We start from the raw sequence: 26,390 nt of genomic DNA on the forward strand, positions 1-26,390 counted from the left end.
CAACTAGGGTTGTAGCTTGGATAGTAATAATAATAATAATAATACTTATCCCTTGAAAACTGCCACTATCCCTTGAAATCTGCCACTACCCAATAGTAATACATTATCATTGGAGCGCTGTGCTTAGTGGGTGGAGTTAAAGTACTGCATATGTAGGTAAAAATTGTCTCAATGGTCAATGGGTATGAGTCAAGTTAAATGGAAACAAATGTACAAACTTAACCCTTTTACCCCCAAAGGACGTACTGGTACGTTTCAGAAAACACATCCCTTTACCCCCATGGACGTACCGGTACGTCCTTGCAAAAAACTGCTATTTACAATTTTTTTTGCATATTTTTGATAATTTTTTTGAGAAACTTCAGGCATTTTCCAAGAGAATGAGACCAACCTGACCTCTCTATGACAAAAATTAAGGCTGTTAGAGCAATTTAAAAAATATATACTGCGAAATGTGCTTGAAAAAAAAATAACCCCTTGGGGTTAAGGGTCGGGAAGTTCCAAATAGCCTGGGGGTAAAAGGATTAATGAGAGCTAGTAATTGTGACACGTGAAACATTAAGAAACAACTTGGAAAATGAGCAGACTTACAGTAACTAATATTTTTTTCTCATCTTTCAATTGATTAAGGTCTATTAAATTTCTTATTCCTAATCTAGATATTAACCTTTAGCACCGTCGTTCAATTAGTTCATTATGTATGTTGCGTAAGATTTTTTCTAATTCTGACCATCCTTTACATTCAGATTTTCCCAGACGGTTCCATCCTGTTCGTAATGCTGGGCATGCAGTTAATTCTAGTAGTCAGGCCTTCTCCATCATGAGGCTCAATACTACACAGTACTCAAGAAGTTTTATTCCAGCTGTGACCGAGTTGTGGAATGATTTTCCTAATCGGGTAAGTTAAATCTGTTTTACTTCAAAAGTTCAAACTCACAGCAAATGTTTTTATGTTGAACAGGCTTGCACAAGTCCATTTATAGTTCATAAATTAAATTTGTTTGTGTTGTTTATGTTTTTAAAGTATTTAATTTTAATTTTCATTACTTATATCATTTATTTATTTCCTTATTACCTTTCCTCATTGGGCTATTTTTCCCTGTTGGAGCCCTTGGGCTTATAACACCTTGCTTTTCCAACTAGGGTTGTAGCTTAGCTAGTAATAATAATAATAGGTAACAAGAGCTACTAATTGTGACATGGGAAACATAAAACAACAACTTGGAGGAAAGTTATTAAACTTACATTTTTTTAAATATTTCTCATTATGGATTTGTGCAAAAAATGTGTTGCGAAGAAATGTCGCGTTATTTAACCAAGAAAAACAAACTAGAACGTCGTAGGTGTGTGGATACAAAAGAAATTTACATTAATGATGAAAAGAATTGTTCCTATTGTCTGATTTTAAACGTTGAAATATTTATTTGTGAGTGAACGAAGCCGCTGCGAAGCGAAAGCCATTTGAGGGGCGTGATGTAAATTATAGGCATTTATGAGACCATAATAGGGACCCATGTGATAGGTGTGTGTAACACATCCTCATACCGCTTGAGAGAAGAGAGGAGCAGTGATTTATGTTTATTTGCGAGCGAAACGCGCACAGCATAGCAAAATCCGAAGTTTTTGTTGTTGATTGGGACGAACCGGATCAAGTTAATGTGGGTAAATATTTACTATAGCACAACACTTCTAATGAAGGAAATAGGAAGTGTTACTTTTGTACAGGTACTTTGAAGTGTTCCGATTCAAGTGGGGAGAAACTTCCCTCAAATGGTTTTTGTTTGGACGTGGCTACCCTTGCTCTCCAAGCGGAAAGGTAGCGAGAAGTAGTTAGCGGTACGTAGAAAAAGGTACACAATTATAATCCAGGGAAATGCTTGGAATAAATTTGTGCTATTGTAGCTTGTATCCTACTAGGATATTCAGACTGTAGCTTGTATTCGACTTATGATTTAGGTAGGAAAAGGTGAAAATTATTAGCGTATACATTTATTTTATTTAAGGAGTATTTCTTTAGGTTGGATGTGTACTTACTTTAGGAAAAACTTTTTCCAAGGAAATGTTTTCCCATCCTAAGTTATATAAATTTTAAGTCTTGAATGTGAATCCATTGCTATTATGTTCGTTTGCGAGACTGCCTGGTTCAAGGTACAGTACTTCAATCCCAAAAATGTCTATTTTCAACTTTGGTTTAGAGCTTGGTACTGAACGATACGAGCCTTTATATAACGACGGACAGGGACTCGTGGATAGAACACTGTGTAACCTTAGCTTCCCTACCTAACCTAACGTACAAACAGTGTCCTTACCTACTTATCTAAACGGGGGCTAAGGCCCCCATGGGAATCCCCTAGACGGCCTCATTCTTAGCGATAGGATTGAAAATAGGCTACTGAAAACTTACTATATCGTAAGAAATTATCTTGATGTGCATTGGTTTATCTGCTTTATCATTTATTATTATTATTATTATTGCTTGCTAAGCTACAACCCTAATTGGAAAAGCAGGATGCAATAAGCCCAAGTTTTTGTAGTTTATATATGAAAGATTTATTTTAATGTTACTGTTTTCAAGATATTTTAATTGTTCATTACTTCCCTCGTATTCTATTTTCCCTGTTGGAGCCCTTGGGCATATAGCATTCTGCTTTTCCAACTAGGGTTGTAACTTAGCTAATAATAATGATAATGATAATAATAAACATAGAATAATGTGCCTGGGTGTATCCTCAAGCAAGAGATCTCTAATTTGATTTTTGAAGACTGATAGAGAGGCTATGGCATTACCCAAGGTAAAGATTGAGAACAACGGTTTGCTTTTGTGAGTGTCCTTCACCTAGAAGAGCTGCTTACCATCGCTAAAGTGTCTCTTGTACCCTTGCCCTGAAGAAGAAAGTAGCCACTGAACAATTACAGTGCAGTAGTTAACCCCCTTGAGCAAAGAATAATTGTTTGGTAATCTCCGTGTTGTCAGGTGTATGAGGAGAGAGGAGATTCTGGAAAGAATAAGCCAGACTGTTCGATGTTTGCGTAGGCAGAGGAAAAATGAGATTTGCTTTTTCGTAGGAACAAATCGCTAGTTTATAAAAAGTAAACCCAAGTCGTCTTATGTTACTTTTCCTGTCCCAACAACCCCAGAAATCTCAGATTTAAGGTCAAATTGGGAGCTCGGTGGCGTGTCAGGTTGAGTTGGCTAACTACTGCCACCTCTCGATTAAAGGGATCACGTTTATATTAAGAAAATACATTTATCATTTGTTTTGAAATGTATTCAATGCATGAAGGTACACCATTGCGGTATCCTTGTTCGTTAGGCAGTAAAAGATTTTGCACATAGAGAGTAACTGTTAGACTCTGGCACACTATTCTATCTTGGTTCTCTTCCTCATTGTTATTTTGAAGTTTGTATAGGTTATATATGAAAGATTTATTTTAATGTTTGGTTCTTAAACTACTTCTGTAGTTTTTCCCTATTTTCCTTTTCTTCATATATACAGTACCTATATACTGTATATGCATTTATAATTCTATTTTGTGTGTAAACACATACACACACACACACACATATATATATATATATATATATATATATATATATATATATATATATATATATATATATATTTATCATCGTAATCTCCCACGCGTCACCTCCCACGCCTATTGACGCAGCCATCTCTATAGTGAGCTTTTAAAACCATACTTCTCCATTCATCATCATTTACTTCATGCTTCATAGTCCTCAGCCATGTAGTCCTGGGTCTTCCGAAACTTTTAGTGCCTTATGGAGCCCAGTGGAAGGTTTGGTGAACTAATCTCTTGGAGTGCAAAGATCATGCCCAAACCATCTCCATCTACCCCTCACCATGTTCTCATCCACATATGGCACTTGAGTAATCTCTCTTATAGTTTCAGTTTCTAATCCTGTCCTGCCATTTAACTTTTAATATTCTTCAGAGGGCTTTGATGTAAAATCTACAAAATCTGTTAGATATTGTTTCATTGTTATACCACGACTCATGTCCATACAGTAACACCGATCTCGCTAAACTGATATATAACCTGTAATATGTAATTTCAGGTGATGTGATTTCAAAATTTTACTTAACCTAGCCATTGTCTGATTTGCTATTTTCAATCTTTCTGATACAGAGTTATCTTTTTCAGGTGAAGTAAGGAATATTTGTGTGCACCGAGATGGATACTAGCAAGTGTATTGACTAGCAAAGGACTAGTTTTGCACAGCAATCCTCCACATCAATGATCTTTACCTACTCTTGACATGTAAAAGGTAATACAGTACTGTAGCTATAGATATCGGGTGGAAATAGTCACGGTTATTAGTTATGGTTTCCAGTGAACAACCAGAGGATAAATCTATGATTGGGTTCATGAATTAGAATAATTTTAATAGTTTTATTTTTTAGGCTTTTGTTTGTTTACATAATTAGCTGTGTGATTCAAGTGTTTGCGACTAACGGTATACTGTTAGTAGCATAAAACGGATTTTGAGCGAAGCGAAAAATCTATTTTTGGGTTAGGTAGCCATGTCGTCCTGATGGAAGTTCCTTCATAGAAGCTTCCTAGGTTATATTTAACTACAGTGATATATCCCCAGAGAATTTTACCTTAAGGTATCCAGAATTCTAACTCCTGGCGCGAATATCCCTGGCTTTCGCCTTTAGTGATATCGCATATCTGAGGACGTATTCTACACCCCTAATAGCATTTACGCTTCGAGAGGGGAAAGTGGCAAGAATTGTAGGAGGGCTGTTATTAAGGCAACGCTCCTACTCGTACTATAGTTGAGCGCCAGTATGACGTCACGTCCCGGCGCCATCTTGTCATTCTTTCTCTCGTAGTGATACAAACTCGGTGTTTTTGGATTACTTTATCAGCTATGATGCTTTCTCCACCTTCATCTGCCTCTGGAAAGTTGAGTATTATCTTTAATTTGTATAAATGTAAGCTCTTGCCAGTTTTTTCATCGATTCAAGACTTAATTAACGCAACATGAGCTGTTGCCTAACCGGATGGCGTCATGGACGCGGTCGTTTGATATGCATGTGTCATTTAGTCAGCCAGAACGACCTTCCCGGTATATATTCGCTTTAATAAATTTAGCTATTTAGCATTTTTAGCTAGGAAATTTTATATTATGCCGATGGTACCGTGGTTTCGGCGATTTAGTTACCGATCCTCACTCATGCTAGGCTTCCTAGCCTAGGCACCTAGCCTTACTCTCATGCATGATATAGTTTTCCTAGTGTGATAATTTATTGAAGCTTTAGGCAATATTTTATACATATAAGATATTACTGCATAAATTTTCCTCTTCCAAGATAGTATACGAGAGTTTAGGTAGTCGATTCTCACCGCGCCTAGGCTACTAGCCTAGGGGCTTTAGTATACTTTCTTACAAAAGTTTAAAATGAATACACGAGGATCCCACTGTCGACAGTAAAAAGGAAATAATTTGCTCTAACAAAGCCACTGCATCATATTGATAAAAGTGCTTTGATAATAATTGACCTGATTTGAACAGTTTTATATAGAGGACACTGAGCTTCTAAGCTGGTCACATTGGTAGACATTTTAGGCTGGTACTTCTATTGTTTTAGCTCAATTTTATTACTTTTATCTTTAATCATCAACTCTATCCATTGGCATCTTCATCCATTGCAAGTTATCTATAAAATTGATTACCATTTTGGCTTGTGCAATGGACTATTGAATAGTATTAAAGGTTTAAAGGCTGCTCATGAATGGCAGAGGCAAGGGACAGTGACATTGCCCTAACGACCAGAATAATGTCCTAGAGACTAACCATATATACATATTAGTGCACAAGCCCCCTCTCCATCCAAGCAAGGACCAAGGAGGGCCAGGCAATGGCTGCTGATGACCCAGCAGATAGTCCTAAAGGCTCTCCTAAACCCCTCATCCTTAGCCCACAAGGATGGTGAGGTTGCAGCGATCGAAGGAACTAAAGAGTTTGAGCTGGAGTCGAACTCCTATCTGGCGTTCACCAGTCAGGGGCATTACCACATCTGTCACCACAATGTGCAATTTAGAAATTAAGACAATTTTGATAAAAGTAAAACCAAAGGAGATAGAAATGTTAAATTATAATGAGATTGCTTGTGATTTTTCTATTGTCTTTTCGGACAAGGAAAAATTATTAAAGTGAAAGGGAAAAATTAATAATCCAGTAGGTACCTGTAATAGGTTGGCCAGGGCACCAGCCACTCGTTGAGATACTACCACTAGAGAGCTATGAGGTAATTTGACTGGCAAGACAATACTATATTAGATCCTTCTCTCTGGTTACGGTTCATTTTCCCTTTGCCTACACACACCGGATAGTCTAGCCTATATTTCTTTACGTATTCTCCTGTGCTCGTACACCTGATAAAACTGAGATTATGAAATTCTTCTTCACCTAAGGGGTTAACTACTGCACTGTAATTGTTCAGTAGCTACTTTCCTCTTGGTAAGGGTAGAAGAGAGACTTTGGCTATGGTAAGCAGCTCTTCTAGAAGAAGGACACGCTAAAATTAAAGCGTTGTTCTCAAATCTTGGGTAGTGCAATAGCCTATGTAACATGGCCTTCTCTCTTGGGGTAGAGTTCTCTTGCTTGATGGTACAGTGGGCCACATTATTCTATCTTAATTCTCTTCCTCTTGTTTTGTTCAGTTTTTATTGTTTATATAGAAAATATTTATTTTAATGTTGTTACTGTTCCTAAAATATTGCGTTTTTCCTTGTTTCCTTTCCCCACTGGGCTTTTTTCTCTCTTGGTGCTCCAGGGCTTATAGCATCCTGCTATCTTTTCTAGGGTTGTAGCTTAGCAAGTAATAATAATGTGTTAGAGTACGTTGAGGCACCCTAGGAAAATCAAGTGTGACGAAACAATACGTAAACATCATGTGCACATCAAGAGCAGCATTTTATGAGATGAATCCTCAGTTTAATCAAGCTACTATATGGCCATTTATGGAAAGGTTATGTATGTACCTTAACAAATGCAATTTCCCGTGGGTAAAAAGTTTCTGGGAAATTATATGGTTAAAATAGGCACAGTGTAACTTAAAAGTTTATGATTACCAGAAAGGATTTTCTTAAGATTTTTGTTCATGATTATTTTTGATTGGATGGCTATATATTTTTTTTTATTGAGACTATATTAGTTCTTGAATGCATTGATAAGATTTTAATAGGAAGAAGCCTTTGCCAGATTAAAAAATTGACTATGATTGGTATACAGTGGTACCTCTACATACTAATTTAATCCGTTCCACAACCGACTTCGGATGTAGAAAATGTAGAAAATTAGACTAACGAACACTTCAGTTATGCCAGCACTTTAAATACACTATCCATTCTGTCTAGAACTGTTCTCTCAAACCAAGCTGTAAAGGAAGATGGATTTTGTGGATGCAGGTTAATAAATCATGAAATATATTCATTAAAAATAATAGCGATAATCCTCTCTAAATATGCCTTGCACTTATTCTTAACCACCTATTCATGCTCTAGTACAGAATTGACTTCTAGTTGGTCTTTCATACACTCTTACTCATGTCATATTCTTTTTGCTCAAAATCTGACCTTTTATCGAGCTATTTGATCCTCTGCTGTAAATTTGGCTTGTCATTCGCAGCCACTTATACTTACCCGTACACAAATCACTGAGGTCATTATTTTGTGTTAGTTTTATCACCTTTTATTCATTTCTCCAAATATTACCATCATCCGTTCCTGACGTTCCTTTTTTCATTAGTCTTAAGTCTCCTATACATGGGCGTTACACAACCAGCAATGCCGCTGTTTGCATAATCATACATACATACATACATACATATACCAAGGCACTTCCCCCAATTTTAGGGGGTAGCCGACATCAACAAAGAAACAAAAACAAAAAAGGGGACCTCTACTCTCTACGTTCCTCCCAGCCTAACAAGGGCCTCAACCGAGTTCAGCTGGTACTGCTAGGGTGTCACAGCCCACCCTCCCACATGTTTTGTATTATTGTACATCCTAGCAGAATGGCCCTGCTGACCACAATTTCAGCACCCCTACAAATTGAATCCACATACTATTGCTTTATGGCCAAACTTTTTACACTGGTGGTGTTTTGACTTGCTTTACTGTACTAATTCACACAATGCCCTTTCTCTGCAACCAAAACGTATATCTGCCTTCATTCATGTTATGACCCATTCTGTTTCATCTAAAACCCTTTTTAAATTTGACTTTCATACATTCATTCTTGTATCCTTTTCATGACTTGCAATCTCCTGTGTGTTCAGTCTACCATTCCTGGTATATATAACCTTCGACTGTCTAGTTCTCTCACACATTCATTCCCTTAGTATTTATCCAGAAACTTTGCCATAACATTCACCGAGTTACACGTTAACCCTTTAACCCCCAAAGGACGTACTGGTACGTTTCACAAAAGCCATCCCTTTACCCCCATGGACGTACCGGTACGTCCTTGCAAAATAATGCTATAAAATTTTTTTTTTCATATTTTTTGATAATTTTTTGAGAAAATTCAGGCATTTTCCAAGAGAATGAGACCAACCTGACCTCTCTATGACAAAAATTAAGGCTGTTAGAGCAATTTAAAAAAAATATACTGCAAAATGTGTTGGGAAAAAAATAACCCCCTGGGGGATAAGGGTTGGAAATTTCCAAATACCCCGGGGGTAAAAGGGTTGATGAATCTATACAATACTGTAAGTCATTTGCTCTTGGATTCTTTCCTCTGTTTTCTCTCCCACAAACACACTACATTATAACTCATGATCTTCCATTAGTTCCTATACTTCATTTTCAAATGGGTAAACTCTCACACGTATGAAATATTTAAATTCTCGTCCCTTACATCCTCATTCCCTGTCTCCAGTCTATGCCATATACATCTCCAATCATTTTCCCCATTCCTTTTTCAAACTCTTCCTTCTATCTTATTCTCGTATCTTTTTATTCTTGTCGCCTGATCACTCGACCTTTCTCACTCGCACTCGTAATAGTCTTTTAAAAAATGGCGTGCTTCCCATACAAAATTAACAAAAGAAACTGCGTAGTTCATACACCCATGATCTTTGCTTATTGTATCTCCACATATCTCACTCCTTTCAGACAATACTTTGACATTATTATAGAGGCCCTGAAGTTTGTTGACAACCCCAGTAACAAGAGATGTAAAGTAGAGAAAGCCATAAGCTATTGCTTCTGTTAACATTATTTCTTTACATTGTTACTCTTGACTCTCCCATCCTCTCTGCTTTCTTATCTTGACTCGTATCCATTGATGAGTACTCTCACATATTTGCTTTTACATAGTACTTTTCTCACAGCCTTGCACTTTGATACAATTTTTCTTGTACTCCTATTCACATTCCAGGAAGCTATTGCAAGGGTTGTCTTTCTTCTTTCTCTGCACCTTCAATTCTAAACATTTTCTTAGTAATGTATGCTCTCCTTTCTTTCAATATTTCCATCTTCTTTTTCGGCACCTTCAATTCTTCACATTTTCCTAATATATGCAATCCTTTCTTTCATTATTTCCGTCTTCTGTTTCTGCACCCTCAATTCTTCATATTTTCTTAATGTATGCTCTCCTTTCTTTCATTATTTCCATCTTTTTCTGTACCTTGAATTCTAAACATTTTCTTAATGTATGCTATCCTTTCTTTCATTATTTCTGTCTTTTTCTACACCTTGAATTCTAAACGTTTTCTTAATGTATGCTATCCTTGCTTTCATTGTTTCTTTTTCTTTTTCTGCACCTTGAATTCTAAACATTTTCTTAATGTATACTATCCCATCTTTTATTATTTCCTTTGAGGTTTTCAGGGAACCTCTTCTGTTTTTTATCCCTTTCACTAACCTCCTCAGTACTCCTTTTCCTTCCCAAATATTTCCTCCTTATTTTCTCTCCTCCATAGCTCATATCTCAAAGCCTTCAATTCGTCTTCCATGTCACACTTCCAAACTGTAAAGTCTAACCTCACTCACACTTCTTTCTGGACCCAGTTGAGTGGGAGCCCAATGAGTAATGCCCATGTTAGGTCTGATATATTATATTTATAATTATTATTTCTTGCCAAGCTACAACCCTAGTTGGAAAATCAGGATGCTATAAGCCCAGGTGCTCCAACATGGAAAATAGCAGGATTGGAATTTATAGGGATCACAAGTAATCATACATTTATTTATTTTTTCTATTTACATGGTTACCCAGTTCCATTCATACACTGTTTTACCATCAATAATAATTTTGAAATTGACACACTTACAGTACTATTTTCTTAAAACATATTAACCTTCACTTTTCATAGTAAAAGTACTGTCTTGTTAAAAAAACTTATCTACATTTTTAACTTAATAAATCTACTTAAATCTACATTTTTAACTTAATAAATCTACTTAATGTATAAAAATTTAATCTAATGAACTCAAAATAAATTCTTTATTCCTCATCTATTCAATAAATTTGACATGCTTGTTGCTTTTAGATTTAGCTATACTGTACATTTGTCTCCACTCTTACTCACTTAGTCTACACACATTGGTAAATCTCTTACGGTAATATGGCATTTGAAACTTTCCAAATATATTTTGCACTTACCACGTCAGCATGGAGACATATTTGCTCTAGAGGCCACTTTAAGGCCACTTTACTCGAGACCGCATCATCCTTCTCAACAGTCACTTCTATAAATATCGGTCATACTAACCTTTTCAAACCATGCAGCAATTTCTATTCTCCACTCATTCAACTAATAGAATACTTATTTGTATTGACCCAAAATAAATCGTGAAACGGCATAGATACAGGACATAACCTCCATTATTTATTCAGGTCCAGTTGTTCGTAAATCTTTACACTAAGCTGTATTCCTTGGCAATTTCTAAAGATTTTTTTAGTTTCTTGAATATTTTTAAACAATTTCCTGTTTCGTAATTGCCATAAGTTTCTTCTCTTTACTCTTGATTGCCTTTCTTATCTATCGTTCCTACAGCTAGTCTTCTGTAGTGGACGACACCTCGTAGTAATGGAGGATTTTGAGGAGGGAGAAGTCCAATTGGAAAGGGACCTCTGGTAGTGGTATCACTCGCCCCAGTTTTAATACCGACACCCTTTAGGGGTGAGCGAGCTGGATATATTCCTAGCATTCCATGCAACTTTTTTCTCTGGTATATTTAGCAGTATTTATACCTTTGAAATGGTGCTTTAAGGAGCATTTCACTGGGCGACACAGGTTGAGCCCAGAAATTGGTTTTTCCTTCGTCAAAATCCCTTTTTTATTCATTGTAGCTTTTATATTTTGTAGTTTTCATGTTCATCCCACTTCATATTTTTCAAATCTCTTCTTACCCTCGTATACCAATGAAAAGTTCCTTCTGTACCCAGAAATTCATGGTGAAGTTAGACAAAATACCCATTTATTTCACCTTATTTCTTAACTCTAAAACTACAATTAATCCATTTTCACCTTTATTTTACACAAGTACCCATTAACAAACAGGCACTTTAGTACACTTAGTTTTACCTTAACCCTTTTACCCCCAAAGGACGTACTGGTACGTTTCACAAAACCCATCCCTTTACCCCCATGGACGTACCAGTTCGTCCTTGTAAAAAAATGCTATAAATTTTTTTTTTCATATTTTTGATAATTTTTTGAAAAAATTCAGGCATTTTCCAAGAGAATGAGACCAACCTGACCTCTCTATGACAAAAATTAAGGCTTTTAGATCAATTTAAAAAAATATATATATATACTGCAAAATGTGCTGGGAAAAAAATAACCCCCTGGGGGTTAAGGGTTGGAAATTTCCAAAGAGCCTGGGGGTAAAAGGGTTAACAAACAGGCACTTTAGTACACTTAGTTTTACCTTAAATAATGATCTTGAAACCTTACTTTATACAAATTTTATACTGAGTATTACCCCTGTTTTGCAGATAATAATAGTATTGTTTTCAAAAACTACTTGATACCTACCTGTCATAAGGCCATCAATTGAAGCTGCGTTCCAACTTATACTACAGTATTATCTTTTATATTGTCATCTCACATCACTACATTACATGTAAAACCATTTTCATCTTTTGAGTACAGTACTGTATGTATTCTTTTCGAGTATAGGACGCATCTCTTCAAACACTTTTTATATCCAGGTCTACCAAACTTCATTTCTAATCGATTCCTGACATTCTCTTTTTCACATCTTAACCCTTTTTTACCCCCAGGCTCTTTGGAAATTTCCAACCCTTAACCCCCAAGGGGTTATTTTTTTCCCCAGCACATTTTGCAGTATATTTTTTTTTAAATTGCTCTAACAGCCTTAATTTTTGTCAGAGAGAGGTCAGGTTGGTCTCATTCTCTTGGAAAATGCCTGAATTTTCTCAAAAAATTATCAAAAATATGAAAAAAAAAGTTTTATAGCATTTTTTTGCAAGGACGTACCGGTACGTCCATGGGGGTAAAGGGGTGAGTTTTGTGAAACGTACCATTACGTCCTTTGGGGGTAAAAGGGTTAACTATATACACACACACTCCACATTGACCTTCCATTCCACAACATGTACATTGGCTTCTTAAAGCCTAACCTATTTTAGAAAAATGATTCTTTGGGCCATGATAATCATACATACATACATACATATACCAAGACACTTCCCCCAATTTTGGGGGGTAGCCGACATCAACAAAGAAACAAAAACAAAAAGGGGACCTCTACTCTCTTGTGTCCCTTGTTAGGCTGGGAGGAACGTAGAGAGTAGAGGTCCCCTTTTTGTTTTTGTTTCTTTGTTGATGTCAGCTACCCCCCAAAATTGGGGGAAGTGCCTTGGTATATGTATGTATGTATGTATGATTACAGCACTCCACATACTTGCTATGGGATCTAATCCAGTATTCATGAAACATTCACCGTAATCTGACTTCTGTAACAATCTTTCACTCGCTGATCTACTTTGCCAGAGCCAAAAACAGATACCCATTGACCACCTAGTTATTCTTCTTACCCATTCTGTTCTTGAAATACCCTTCAATATGCCTTTTCTTATTATATCCCTCTTAGACTTTGCAATCACATCTCTTCACTCTGGTGTTGCCAGCATGTACTCATGTGTAATATATTTTCATTCTCTTACGCTTTCATTCTCATACTGCTCTTCAAATGTCTTATCCACAGCATTAGGCTGCTGGTTTTCAAGTCTGTTTCCATATGACTTAAGGACATTTTGTTTTGAAACATTTGTTCAAAAGGAACAATTTCTGTCTGGACAGATGAATAGGTGTTAGAAGAGGTAGAGCATTTTTGTTACACTGAAGTCAGGAGTCAAATCGAGAGGCATTAACAAGGAGAAATAGTCTCCCCCAAAATCCTCTTATATAATGTTGTATTAACCCTTTTACCCCCAGGCTATTTGGAAATTTCCAATCCTTAACCCCCAGGGGGTTATTTTTTTCCCAGCACATTTTGCAGTATATTTTTTTTTAATTGCTCTAACAGCCTTAATTTTTGTCATAGAGAGGTCAGGTTGGTCTCATTCTCTTGGAAAATGCCTGAATTTTCTCAAAAAATTATCAAAAATATGAAAAATAAAACTTTTATAGCATTTTTTTTGCAAGGACGTACCGGTACGTCCAGGGGGTAAAGGGATGGCTTTTGTGAAACGTACCAGTACGTCCTTTGGGGGTAAAAGGGTTAATAAAAAAGGGAAAGCCTTATGCAATATGGCCTAGGGACATTGGCTGCACAGTCAAGAAAAATGGATCACACTTTGATAACGGTGGTGGTACAGTTTGGTTTGGGTTGCTAATGTGGCAATTTAACTGTTTGGTCCTAACAGAGAGGAGAGATGTATGTGATAGTTTATTCAACAAGACAGTGAGCTAATATACAGATAGTTGCAAAAAAAAATGACAAAATTCAAACCAAACAAGACGTTTGATAGCAAACTTAAACAGGTTTATATTATTAGAGCAGGGGAGAACTAGAGAAAAAACTAACGTTAGTGTACGATCATGTATGAAACACATGCTATACACCATGTTCTTGTTCCCCTTATTTTTAAAAGAATTGGATATGCAGACTTTGATGATCTATTGTATGATGTATGATGTATTTTTATCACAGTGTGCGTAACTTCAATGTTGGTGTTCAATTATACATACAGTACTTATATCTTTTACTAGATGTTGGCTTAGGCTGTCACATTAATTCGTCACCACAGATCAGACATTTTCATATGTTCATATCTATTATGAGGTAATTATAAACATACAATTGTGCCTTTCACATATAATACCTGTACAACTTAGTGTGAGATATAATAGTTAACCCACAGCAATCTATAATGCCACCCCTAACAAAATGCATTCTATTTTTCTCAATACGGCAGCCAGTTTTTCTGCATTACAGAGTAGTATAGGCCGTATTGCATATTGTTTTCCTTTCTATTTGGACATTATATAATAAGATCTTCGGTGCAGACAATTTTTTTTATGATGCTGCTACTTTTCTGTAAGGCCCTTTTGCTTCCAGCTTTGAAGTCCACTGTAACAGAAATACCTTTCCTAAGACCTGTGCATCTGTCTCATCAGGTTAATTTACTTGATCATTTGCTTTATATTTGATTTAAAATCCCTTAACCCTTCTACCCCCAAAGGACGTACTGGTACGTTTCACAAAACTCACCCCTTTACCCCCATGGACGTACCGGTACGTCCTTGAAAAAAACTGCTATTTACAATTTTTTTTTTGCATATTTAGGCATTTTCCAAGAGAATGAGACCAACCTGACCTCTCTATGACAAAAATTAAGGCTGTTAGAGCAATTTATGAAAAATATACTGCAAAATGTGCTTGAAAAAAATAACTCATGGGGGTTAAGGGTTGGAAAGTTCCAAATAGCCTGGGGGTAAAAGGATTAATAAACATTACTTAATCCAACACACATCTTGACACCATCTGTCAGCTTTACTATCTTGAACCACATATTTCTATGCAACTTTGTTGGTGGTTTACACATTTCCCATTAATCCTGTTCTGGTCATCATTAGGTTCATTTTGTTATACAGGGATTTTCAAATATCTTAATCACTACTAACCAACACCTCTTTCTCAGATTAATATCAATGCTTCACTTCCATAGATGTTTGTCTTTTTAAAATCTATTCATAATATGGGGATTGAGGCTGTGAGGACAAGATATATTTATTCAAGAGTTTTTACAATTGCATGTGATCAAACAATTTACTTTCATCTTATTATTATTATTATTATTATTATTATTATTATTATTACTTGCTATGCTACAACACTAGTTGGAAAAGCAAAATACTATAAGCCCAGAGGCCCCAACAGGGAAAATAGCCCAGTGAGGAAAGGAAACAAAGAAAAATGATATTTTATGAACAATGACGTTTAAATAAATATTTCAAATATAAACTATGAAAACTTTAACTAAACAAGAGGAAGAGAAACGAGATAGAATAGTATGCCCGAGTGTACCCTCAAGCAAGAGAACTAACTCTACCATCAATGATAATCATGAAACGGACCTTTGTATTTATTTTATACAATATATTATTTGCACTTATCACTTGGTAATAGTACAGTACTATTGACAAAGCAGCAAATCTTAGTGCTTACCTAAATCAAATTAATTAACCCTTTTACCCCCAGGCTCTTTGGAAATTTCCAACCCTTAACCCCCAGGGGGTTATTTTTTTCCCAGCACATTTTGCAGTATATTTTTTTTTATTGCTCCAAAAGCCTTAATTTTTGTCATAGAGAGGTCATGTTGGTCTCATTCTCTTGGAAAATGCCTGAATTTTTTAAAAGAAATTATCAAAAATATGAAAAAAAAAAATTTTATAGCATTATTTTGCAAGGACGTACCGGTACGTCCATGGGGGTAAAGGGATGAGTTTTGTGAAACGTACCAGTATGTTCTTTGGGGCTAAAAGGGTTAAAACTTTGCATTTCTTGACATCTGCTTTTCTTAGTACCCTCGTTCAACTTCCTGCGTGCTGGTGTAGTCGAGTCTCTTCTTTTCTGCATCTCCTTTCCCTCTAATTTCTTCATTTCAGATGTTCTTGCTTCCATTATCTCAGGTATTTTCAGGTAACCTTTCACTGTTTCTTCTCTTAACCTATCATCCTCAGTTATTCACTTTTCTTCCTCAACCTTTCATTCTCAAATACTCTTCCTCCTCAGTTCTTCCCTCAAAGCATTCATTTCTTCTTCCATACTGCTCGATTTCCTTTACACTTAAAAATTATTGATGCTTAGCTTGCTTGCTTGCTCTGTCACAGCAAATATGAAGAGAAGTCTGTGGTTCTTGGACCAAAATCAGCCAATGCCTACGTATTTTCTACTTTACCTTTTTACACAATTGCACAATGACATGCGTACAGTGTTGCATTCACTTCAAACTTACTAAAAATTTTCTAAAACAAATTTCCCTCACTTTTCAAATGTGACAATACAGTACAGTATATAGCTTCTTAATAAACTCAATCCAATGAATTTGAACGAAATTCTATATTCATCAATCTCACGATACACACATGCATTTTTAAACGTAGCAACCTTAGCACTACAATATAACATTGAATTGCGTTGACAAATGACTCCACAATAATTTGCAACACAATATTTGTTTTTACATGGACTGTATATAAATCTTCATCCTTTAATAGGATTATGTATTCAGCATTGCTAGAACCCAGATGTTAAAATTTATAAGGTGGTGTCGGTAGTTACTGAATGGCCACTTGATCTGCCGGAAATGAGACTTACTATACTCCCAGCACTGTCAACTGGCATTTTTAATCTTATTTCTTTTTCCTTTAGATAATTGTTGGAAGTTTGTTCTGTGCAAAGGATATTAATGAAGATGAAAGGGTTTTTCTGTTTTCCAGACATTTGTAGCTAACTGACAGTTGTCTGTGTATCTTGCTTATATGGTTTCTTGTTCCTGTTTGACAGCATTACTGTTACTGTTTATTTCCTTATGCATGATAGGAGTAGCTACTGCTGCCGACTTGAAGGAGGGTTACTGCCCTTCTTATTGTCAGAATTTTCTTGTGTACAGAAGGTTCTAGAGACATATCTCCTGATAGTGCTGCCTCTTCATAGAGTAGCGAGGATCTCTTTCCTCAGTGTGTCTTTGGCATCAGCCAGGATGCCAGACAAGGTCTAGTCTCTTCACTCACTGCCAGTCGGAATGGAAGTGTTCCACCTTTTTTTTCTTCTTTTTGGACCAAGGCCTAGAAGACTGATCGATAGGAGTTGCGTATGTTATGCTACCGTATCTCTCCTCGTGGGAGAGACAGTACTGCCCCATGGACTTGCTTCACCAAAGACGAAAAATAAGACGAGACAATGCAGAGGACACTTGAGAGTGCTCCTTTTACTTATGACAAGCACTTCCTTACATGCTCATGTGTACCAACTAACATACAAGTTTATGCATGTGTAACCTTGCATTACTTGTGTTTGTGCTCATGCTCCTGCGCCTGCTTTGTTTTCGCTTACACTCCTTCAGTCTCAGCTATTCACATGCCCACTAGAGCCCTAGGTGTGTGTCTACCTTTGCTTGCTCAAGCGCCCATGAGTTCTCTCCTGTGTGTTCTCATGCTCCTACAGGAGAGAGCACTCGCATGTTTACTCGTAGCCTGGTTTATTCTCCTACTGGACTGTGCCCTTCTACAGCAGGTCCCTCCTGCAGAAGTGTACCCTCACCTCTTCGTTCACCTTCTTGTGAGAGTGCACATTCTGCATTTCAGACGAGTGTTATAGCTGGGCTAGTAATGATAAAGGTAATAATAATAGGGGCTCAGCAGGTCAGGTCAGTAAATCAAGCTTGCCCACGGGACAAGAGGCATCTCACCTTGCATAAGTCGTGATGTTACTCCAGAATGAGGGGTAATGTCAAGTGGCCTTATTAACTTTTTTTATCTCCCCCTTCCTTGGGATGCAGTAATCACTGTTATATACTGGACCAGACAATGAATGTAGGTTGAGGTCCACATGATCAAGCATCTTTTCTAAGTAGTAAGTTTGTTTAGAAGCTCCTCTCCCATCTTTCCTAATGAGGGGGTTAACCCTTTTACCCCCAGGCTATTTGGAAATTTCCAACCCTTAACCCCCAAGGCGTTATTATTTTGCAGTATATATTTTTTTAAATTGCTCTAACAGCATTAATTTTTGTCATAGAGAGGTCAGGTTGGTCTCATTCTCTTGGAAAATGCCTGAAGTTTCTCAAAAATTTATCAAAAATATAAAGAAAAAAAATTTTATAGCATTTTTTTGCAAGGACGTACCGGTACGTCCATGGGGGTAAAGGGATGGCTTTTGTGAAACGTACCAGTACGTCCTTTGGGGGTAAAAGGGTTAATAGATGTGTATGCACCCATGTTCTCGTATGACCTTACATGTAGACAGCATATCCCCCTCACAGATATAGGTTCTTCCCTTGACTGCATACCAGGCCATGGTTGTATCCTAGTGGCTAATTAGGAATTAGGAGTCAGGGCTTCATTGTCACCAGGCATTAACTACAGACACCTCGTTATAGATTTTAACAACCAAGATCAGGCTTTGCTGAAAGTATACGCCTATTAAAGGACTTGGCTTTTGTATAGTTAAGGAAAATAAAAATTACTTTTGAAATTTATTCTACAATCATTGGTAAATCTCCAGTACAGTATAGCATTTCTTTATATGAAATCTTCTCGCTATTTGGTTCATTCCCTGTTTTGATAATACACTGTAATTGGTCCAAATAAAGATGAATTAGTAGTCTCTTTGAATTAAAAGTCTCTAATCTTTTGCATACATCATGCTACTAATCTTAAGTCTATTTTGTTTAGGTAATTCCTAGTAATGCTATTAATCAAATTTTACATTAATTCCTAGTTTGTGAAGCTGGAAATGCCTATTAAAAGCTTTTCTGTTAAGGATATTGTATTTAGAAGGAAGGATTAATGTTCAGTGGTTTATTGATAAGTGTAGGATGTGTGATAATTTCCTGTGCAACCTTCTAATAACTAAATTTTTTCACCTGTATAAAGCATTCATATTTTCTGTATTTCCTCGCTCATGTTGAACAGGCAGACATAAGTCTTTTTATAGTTTATATATGTAATATCTGGTTTGGTGTTGTTACCGTTTTCAAAATATTTTAATTGTTCATTACTTTTCATATTATTTATTTCCTTAATTTCTTTCCTTGTTGGGATATTTGTCCCTGTTGTAGCTCTTAGTTTTATAGTTTATATATGTAATATCTGTTTTGGTGTTGTTACCATTTTCAAAATATTTTAATTGTTCATTACTTTTCATATTGTTTATTTACTTAATTTCTTTACTTGCTGGGGGTAATTTTCCCTGTTGGAGCCCTTAGGCTTATAACATTTTTCTTTTCCAACTAGGGTTATAGCTTAGCTAGTAATAATCATCATGTGGCAGTGTGACGTCAGCAACGTAATCCTAAGGAGGTTGGCAATCCTTGAAGTTTTACTGCTGCAGTGTGTGAAGCAGAAGGATGATTTCCTTCAGTGTCTTAGTGTTCCTGGAGTGGTGCTAGGGACTCTCCTTTCCCTGGGAACTTATCACCTGTTTGTACTATCAATGGAGTGTGAGATATCTTCCCAGTTGGACTGAACAACTTTCAAGAACAAGTAGAAGTTTCAAGTTTCTCTTCTACTTCTGCTGCTAAACCTTTGTGTCAGTGTAGTGGGACTGGGTTATATGATGAACAGAGAGAGGCATCTCTTGTGTTTGCCCTTTAAACACACATGGATGCTTACCCCTTCCATTGTCATCCACAACTGGTATCTTAAACTAAAGTAAGAGTTAGACGAGGGACTCTTGAAATGAATTATCAGTACTTTAGTCTTTATATTAAATAAAAAATACCATTTTAGTTTAAAGAACTCTGGTTTTTAAATACCATTTTAGTTTAAAGAACTCTGGTTTTTTATGGCTAAGAAAAACAGATTATTTTAATTCTCTTTATTAACTTACATCCAGGCTTTTTGTGTGTCAACTAATATATAACTTACCACCTTTAACAGGAAGGCTTCTTCGGGAAGAAAAAAAACGGCAGAAGACTTCATTCCACTACAAGGCACCTGGCAAAGCAGTGAAGTTCATCAACAGGAACCACCTGGAAGAGAAGAAACAACATTGATGAAAACCCCAAAATTCCAGCTGTTACCAAGTTGTGGAATGATCTTCCTAATCGGATATTGAATCAGTAGAACTTCAAAAGTTCAAAGTTGGAGCAAATGCTTTTTTGTTGACCAGGCGGACATGAGTCTTTTTATAGTTTATATATGACACATTTGTTTTTGACGTTAATAGTTCATATATGACATATCTCTTTTGACATTACTTTCTTTAGAATGATTTATTGTTAATTTGCTCTCTTCATTTATTTGTTTCCTTATTTCCTTTCCTCACTGGGCTATTTTTCCCTATTGGAGCCCCTAGGCTTATAGCATCTTGCTTTTCCAATTAGGGTTGTAGCTTGGATAGTAATAATAATATGTACCATCATAACATATCATTTGTACTGTAATGGTAATATATTTAACATTTATAAACCATTGCTTGTGTAGTTAAACACTTCTGAAATTGTAATAATAATCCCTTTAACATTACCTGAAAATCAATTAAAGTTACTAACAATTTGTCCTGATAACCGAAGTTCTTGCAAAACGTCTGTAAAAAGTCATATATTTAAAGCAGCTGAAGATAGTTTGATAATAATTTTTATGACAACAAAAATATATTAGTATGATGAAAATATTTGATAATCATTTTTATGACTGAACAAAAATATATTAGTATGATGAAAATATTGAACCAAAATATCAAACATGAATTTTTTTCTTGTGAATAATTTCTAGTCAAAATTAAGAAGTTTAATTTTCAAACAAAAGCAAAATACGAAACTGATAAAAAAAATAAAAATGCCAGAATAAAACCGTTAAACCAAGTTACGAGCTTTGATTTCAAGGACCAAATAGCTGGAAAAACCACAACTTTTCAAGGTAAAACAGAAAACAAGAATACTAAAAAACTTAATTTAACTAAAACAAAACCTGTAAAACTGGAATACCAAATTAAAAAAAAAAAAAAAAAAAAAAACAACTATAGACAAAAGTAGTAATAATGGAAAACCAAAAAATTCACTTTTCCAAAAGGAAAACTTTTTAGTGAATCTGGGAAAACCAGAACAAAGAAAGGTAGAACAGAAATCAACCAAAACAAAACCTGTAAAACTGGAATACTAAATATTCAAGGTAAAACAAAAAAAGGTAAAATGGACAGAAAACAACTAAAACTTGTTTAAAAACTAATGCTAAAAAACTATTCAAGGTAAAACAATACAACAATTAAAAAAAGTTCAGGGTTAAGAAAACATTAGTTAAAAAAACAGAAAACTCAAACAAGGTAAAACTGACAGAAAACAACTAAAACATGTTCAAGGTAACAAAGTTCTCTGTTTAAAACAGAAAACTCCCAAGGTTAGGAAACAAACCTGTTTAAAACATAAAACTGAAACTCCAAGGTTAGGAAACTTCTCTATTTAAAACAGACTGTTTAAAACAGAAAACTTAAGTTTAAGTTTTTAAAACTCCAAGGTTAAACAAACCCTATAAAACAAAAAACTAAACCATGGTAAAACAACTTTTAGGTTAAACCCGTTTATAAAACAGCAAACTAAACCTTGGTAAAACAGGTTTAAAACAACTTTTAGGTTAAACAAACCCGTTTATAAAACAGCAAACTAAACCTTGGTAAAACAATCTAAAAAATAAAACTGAAAACAACTAAAACAAGTTCAATGTAGGAAAACCAACAGAAAACACCTAAAACAAGTTCAAGGTTAGGAAACAACCCTGTTTAAAACAGAAAACTAAAACTCCAAAGTTAGGAAACAACCCTGCCTAAAACAGAAAACTAAAAAAATAAGGAGTTTTTTATTTCAGGCAAAACAAAAAATAAGGAGTTTTTTATTTCAGGCAAAACAAACTAAACCAAAACCAAATATAACTGATTTTCCAAGGTCAGAAAAAATAGACGACTAATAAATGTTTAAAGAATTCTGTATAAAATCAGAAATCAATTAAAAAGACAAAAAAATTCAAACCAGATAAAATCCAACAATACTGGGTCCAACAGTCAACAACTAAAAAATACTAAACATTTTCGATGGCAAAAAGTTGACTACTGTACTAAAAGTTTTGAAATAATAAAATATTCAAATTACGACTATTAAATAAAGTTTTGATTCAAATTAAGTATGAAAAAAAAATGACCTGATGCAATAAAGACTAAACAAAATATGAAATCCAAGTTAAGGGAGAAGAACTGTAAAGGGAGACATTAGAAATCAGACGACTGCGGATAAGAGTGTCATTGAGGAAGACGGTCATAGGCTTTTTGACTACTGATGAATCACTTGACATTCGAACCATCAGAGGACAATGGGATGATAGCGAAGAATTAAATTTCTTTGTACTAGTGTGTAAAAGAAAAGAATAAAAAAGATTAAATAAATGACCGTGAAGTTTATCATTTTAACTACTGTACTCACCAAAAACTGCTTTTGTAACGAATCAATGTTGGTGATTTGTGACCAAGTAGAAGCTAAGTCCTTTCTTATCCTCTGTTTATCATTTTTGTTGAATAAAGCTGTGTTATAAATCAAGCTCTGCATGGTAAACTTCTGTAGGGGAAGATTTAACAGATTAGCATACATCATTAAATTTAAAGTTCATTTAACATGTACAAAACCAGTTAGAGAGCCTATTTTCTAAAGTAAAACCAGTTAGAGAGCCTATTTTCTAAAGTAAAACCAGTTAGAGAGCCTATTTTCTAAAGTAAATCAAAATCATGAACTAATTTCTTCCATTATGCAAAGCTAAGAAAAAGTAATCTAAGGTCTCCACAGTCCCTTATATTCTTAAAAAAATAATCATTACTTTAAAGGGAAAAAGAAAATTAGAAAAAAATAAATGGTGTACTCTGGTATCTCCAAAAATTTATTTCAAATCACAACTATATGTCCACCTGTTATCCACTGCCGAGAATATTAGATTCTATTGAAATAAGAGTAAAAAAAAAATTTATATTATATAGAGTTTTTAAAAGTAATTTGTATTTTTCCTAGCTATATGAACCTGAAATGTCTTTAGCAATCTTTAAAATAGACAGATTCAAGGATTGGTTGGTTGAAATTCAGGATAAGACCAAACTGGTTGTTCCTTTTTCTTCCCTGGAAATGTCAGTCTGCATCATATGGATGAATATACTGTACAAGATTAGTAGGCAGTCAAAGGAGGGATACTTTTCCCCTATGGAGGGTCTTGGAATAATACAGTATACTTGCTGTATGATAATTGGGTTGCTGTATATTCCACTATCTTCCCCCTTGCCTAAAGAGGATCTCTTGAAGCTAAAAAATGGTGTTCAGAAGTGTAAACTTACAGGCATCAAGTTAGCTTCATCAAGTGATAATTTGATCACTTCATCCCCCAAGAGAAGGTAAAGAAAACATGGAGAAGAGCCAGTCATTTTACCTTTCATTCCAGACTTCCATCCATGCATTACCATAGATAATATGCTTCCAGGCTTCCAGTTCCGTGTGGGAGATGGGCTGGCTATGGAACTACATGAGCAGCCAAGCACAAAAGTGACGTATTTGTGGGTATACACCTGTTGGTAGAAGATCGTGAAGGTTGTTTAGCATTTGCATACCCCAGCTTTCAACACCTGGCTGACTGGAAGATTCCTCTTTAAAGGCAAGTTGGGGCCCATGACTTCATGAGTCCTGGTCTTAGCTGGTACCTCAACACTCAGAAATCGAGGTGTACGCTTTACAGATATTAAGAAGCCATAAGAGATCGTGTTCCTTGACAGCTCCTTCTTGGCTCTGCCAGTGCTTAAGCAATGCAGAACCCTCACAGAACAGATAATGGAGAATAATCACTGGGGTCACCTCACCTACGCCCTCTATCACAGGAGACACTGGTACTGGGAACACAGTGGGTGAGCTACCAGCTCCCTTAAACTACCTGCCACACCCTAGGAGGCCTAAGCTTCATTGTTAGTCATCTGCACAGCAACATACGTGTTTCTTACCCTTCTACAGGGTACGGTAATCAATGGGGGGAACCCCACACACCACCAGAACCCTAAAAACACGCCAATGGAGATCGCAGGATACTCCCATGGACAGACCCAGGGGCATATACACAAAAGCAGTCAAACTCGATGAGGGAAAGAAAGGGGTAAAAGACTTCATCATTATGTTCTTGGGCGTCGCCAAAACAGACACTGCATAAGACTTGGCTCTCATTTTCCCCTTCAAAACACATACCTGCGAATACAGTGTGTGAATCAACAGCCAGTTTTGCCATAAACTGGTTGTAGCATCCACCCTTTTCATTCATCACAGACACCAACAGCCAGCATTTACTTTCTGTAGAGAAAATTTAAAAGATAAAGGCCTTGGTTATGGAGCAACAGTAAGTCCATACTCATTGCGGCCAAACCCAAAAGTGAAAGGCTTCCAACTGGCAGACATGTGGGGCTACTCGGTGTGCCCGCATCCTTAGACCTTTCCTTATTTTAAAGAGCTAAAGGCTTGTACTGTATATGCACAGGAACTACTATTATAATTGAAATTAAATACTAGTTGACAGTAAAGAGTAATTGAAGTAAGATTGATACAATCCATTGCTTTACAAGAACAACTGAAGTAAAAATTTATACCTTTTCTTCTTTGCCCATCTTGGAGCAATTTCCCGGTGAGAACAAAGTGGTTAAATTATTGTTATACCTGCTGAGTAATTCAACAATTATAACATTTGAAAAAATAGGTACAGTATTCAGTATATTGTCCCTATATTAAGGAAAACTTTTTAACAATTATTATTATTACTACCTAACCTACAACTCAAGCTGGGAAAACAGGATCGTATATGCCAACAGGCTCCAAAAGGTAAAAAAAAGCCCAGTGAGGAAAGGAAATAAAGAAACACACAGAAGTGTACTTGAGTGTACCCTAACTTAAGAGAAATCTAATCCAAGACAGAGCAAGACCATGGTACAGAGGCTTTAGCACTACCCAGTCTAAAGAACAACGGTTCGATTTTCGAGTGTCGTCCTAGAAAAACTGCTTACCGTAGCTAAAGCGTCTCTTTTACGCTTACTATATGGAAACTAGCCACTGAACAATTACAGTGGAGTAGTTAACCCCCTGAGTGAAGAATTTTTCAGTTACCTTAGTGTTGTCAGGTGGTAAAGGAAAAAGGATAATGTGTAAAGAATAGGCCAGACTGTTAGTGTACAGTATGTGTAGGCAAAGGAAAATGAGTAATAACCAAATGGGGTTCCAATGTTATTACTGTACTATCTGGCCAGTCAAAGCACTCGATAACTCTTTAGCAGTACATAGTACTGTACCTCAATGGGTGGCTGGTTCCTTGGCCATCCAACCTACCTATCCACTATTATACAAATAAGACATTCAAAAGACTGGTTAATATAAACATCTACAAACCTACAATTAGCACAAAGGGACGATTGCTGTGGCCTGATTGGTAACGTCTCTGCCTGGTGTTTGCCAGTCGGGGGTTCGAGTCCCGCTCAGACTCGTTAGTGCCATTAGTGTCTGCAACCTTACCATCCTTGTGAGCTAAGGTTGGGGGGTTTGGGGGAGCCTATAGGTCTATCTGCTGAGTCATCAGCAGCCACTGCCTGGTCCTCCCTGGTCCTAGCTTGGGTGGAGAGGAGGCTTGGGCGCTGATCATATAATATATGGTCAGTCTCTAGGGCATTGTCCTGATTGCTAGGACAATGTCACTGTCCCTTGCCTCTGCCATTCATGAGCGACCTTTAAACCTTTAAATCATGCAATAGTGCGTCTGTACTCAGTGAGGTCGAAGACAAAAGTGAAAAGCTCTCGACAGTTGATGCTACTCGCCTGCGTTCACCACCTGTCATCAATTACTGTACCTTGTTAACAAATTCAATGACTTCCAGTTCTGAAGACATGTATTAAAGGATGAGAAAATATAAATCCTGATTCGGGCATTCTCGACGCCCTTCGCCAATCTACGGAAGAAAAATATCGATTAGTTTTGAACTGGCAATGTATACCTATAATAAATAAAAATTAATCTCTTATTTTATTAATATTCAGGGTAGATACCAATCGTTTAACAGAAGGTACAGTATTTTCATACGAAATCAAGAGGATACTACATTTATAAAAAATTTAATAACCAATTGAGATAAAAAATAAAAAAATCTTTTAATCATTTGTATTTTTC

At 36.0% G+C, this 26,390-nt stretch overlaps 2 long non-coding RNA genes across 3 annotated transcripts in view; one reads left to right on the forward strand and one right to left on the reverse strand.

The window, feature by feature from the left end:
- The first annotated feature begins 749 nt into the window (after positions 1–749).
- On the forward strand, positions 750–21,036 carry LOC137635855 (uncharacterized). The gene is made up of 3 exons (XR_011042806.1): positions 750–898; positions 4,168–4,291; positions 20,118–21,036. It is a non-coding gene; the product is annotated as an uncharacterized lncRNA (long non-coding RNA).
- A 1,039-nt stretch (positions 21,037–22,075) lies between these two features.
- The window catches only part of LOC137635857 (uncharacterized), a 33,935-nt gene continuing 29,620 nt past the window's right edge, over positions 22,076–26,390 (reverse strand). Inside the window, exons 4-5 of one of the 2 annotated variants that reach the window (XR_011042810.1) lie at positions 26,074–26,172; positions 22,076–22,780 (exon numbers count right to left, since the gene is read on the reverse strand). This is a non-coding gene — a long non-coding RNA (uncharacterized lncRNA). The remainder of the gene's footprint in view (positions 22,781–26,073; positions 26,173–26,390) is intronic. The other variant, XR_011042809.1, reaches the window with a different exon arrangement.

This window comes from Palaemon carinicauda, unplaced genomic scaffold (genome assembly GCF_036898095.1).
Source record: "Palaemon carinicauda isolate YSFRI2023 unplaced genomic scaffold, ASM3689809v2 scaffold185, whole genome shotgun sequence".
Classification (NCBI taxonomy): domain Eukaryota; kingdom Metazoa; phylum Arthropoda; class Malacostraca; order Decapoda; family Palaemonidae; genus Palaemon; species Palaemon carinicauda.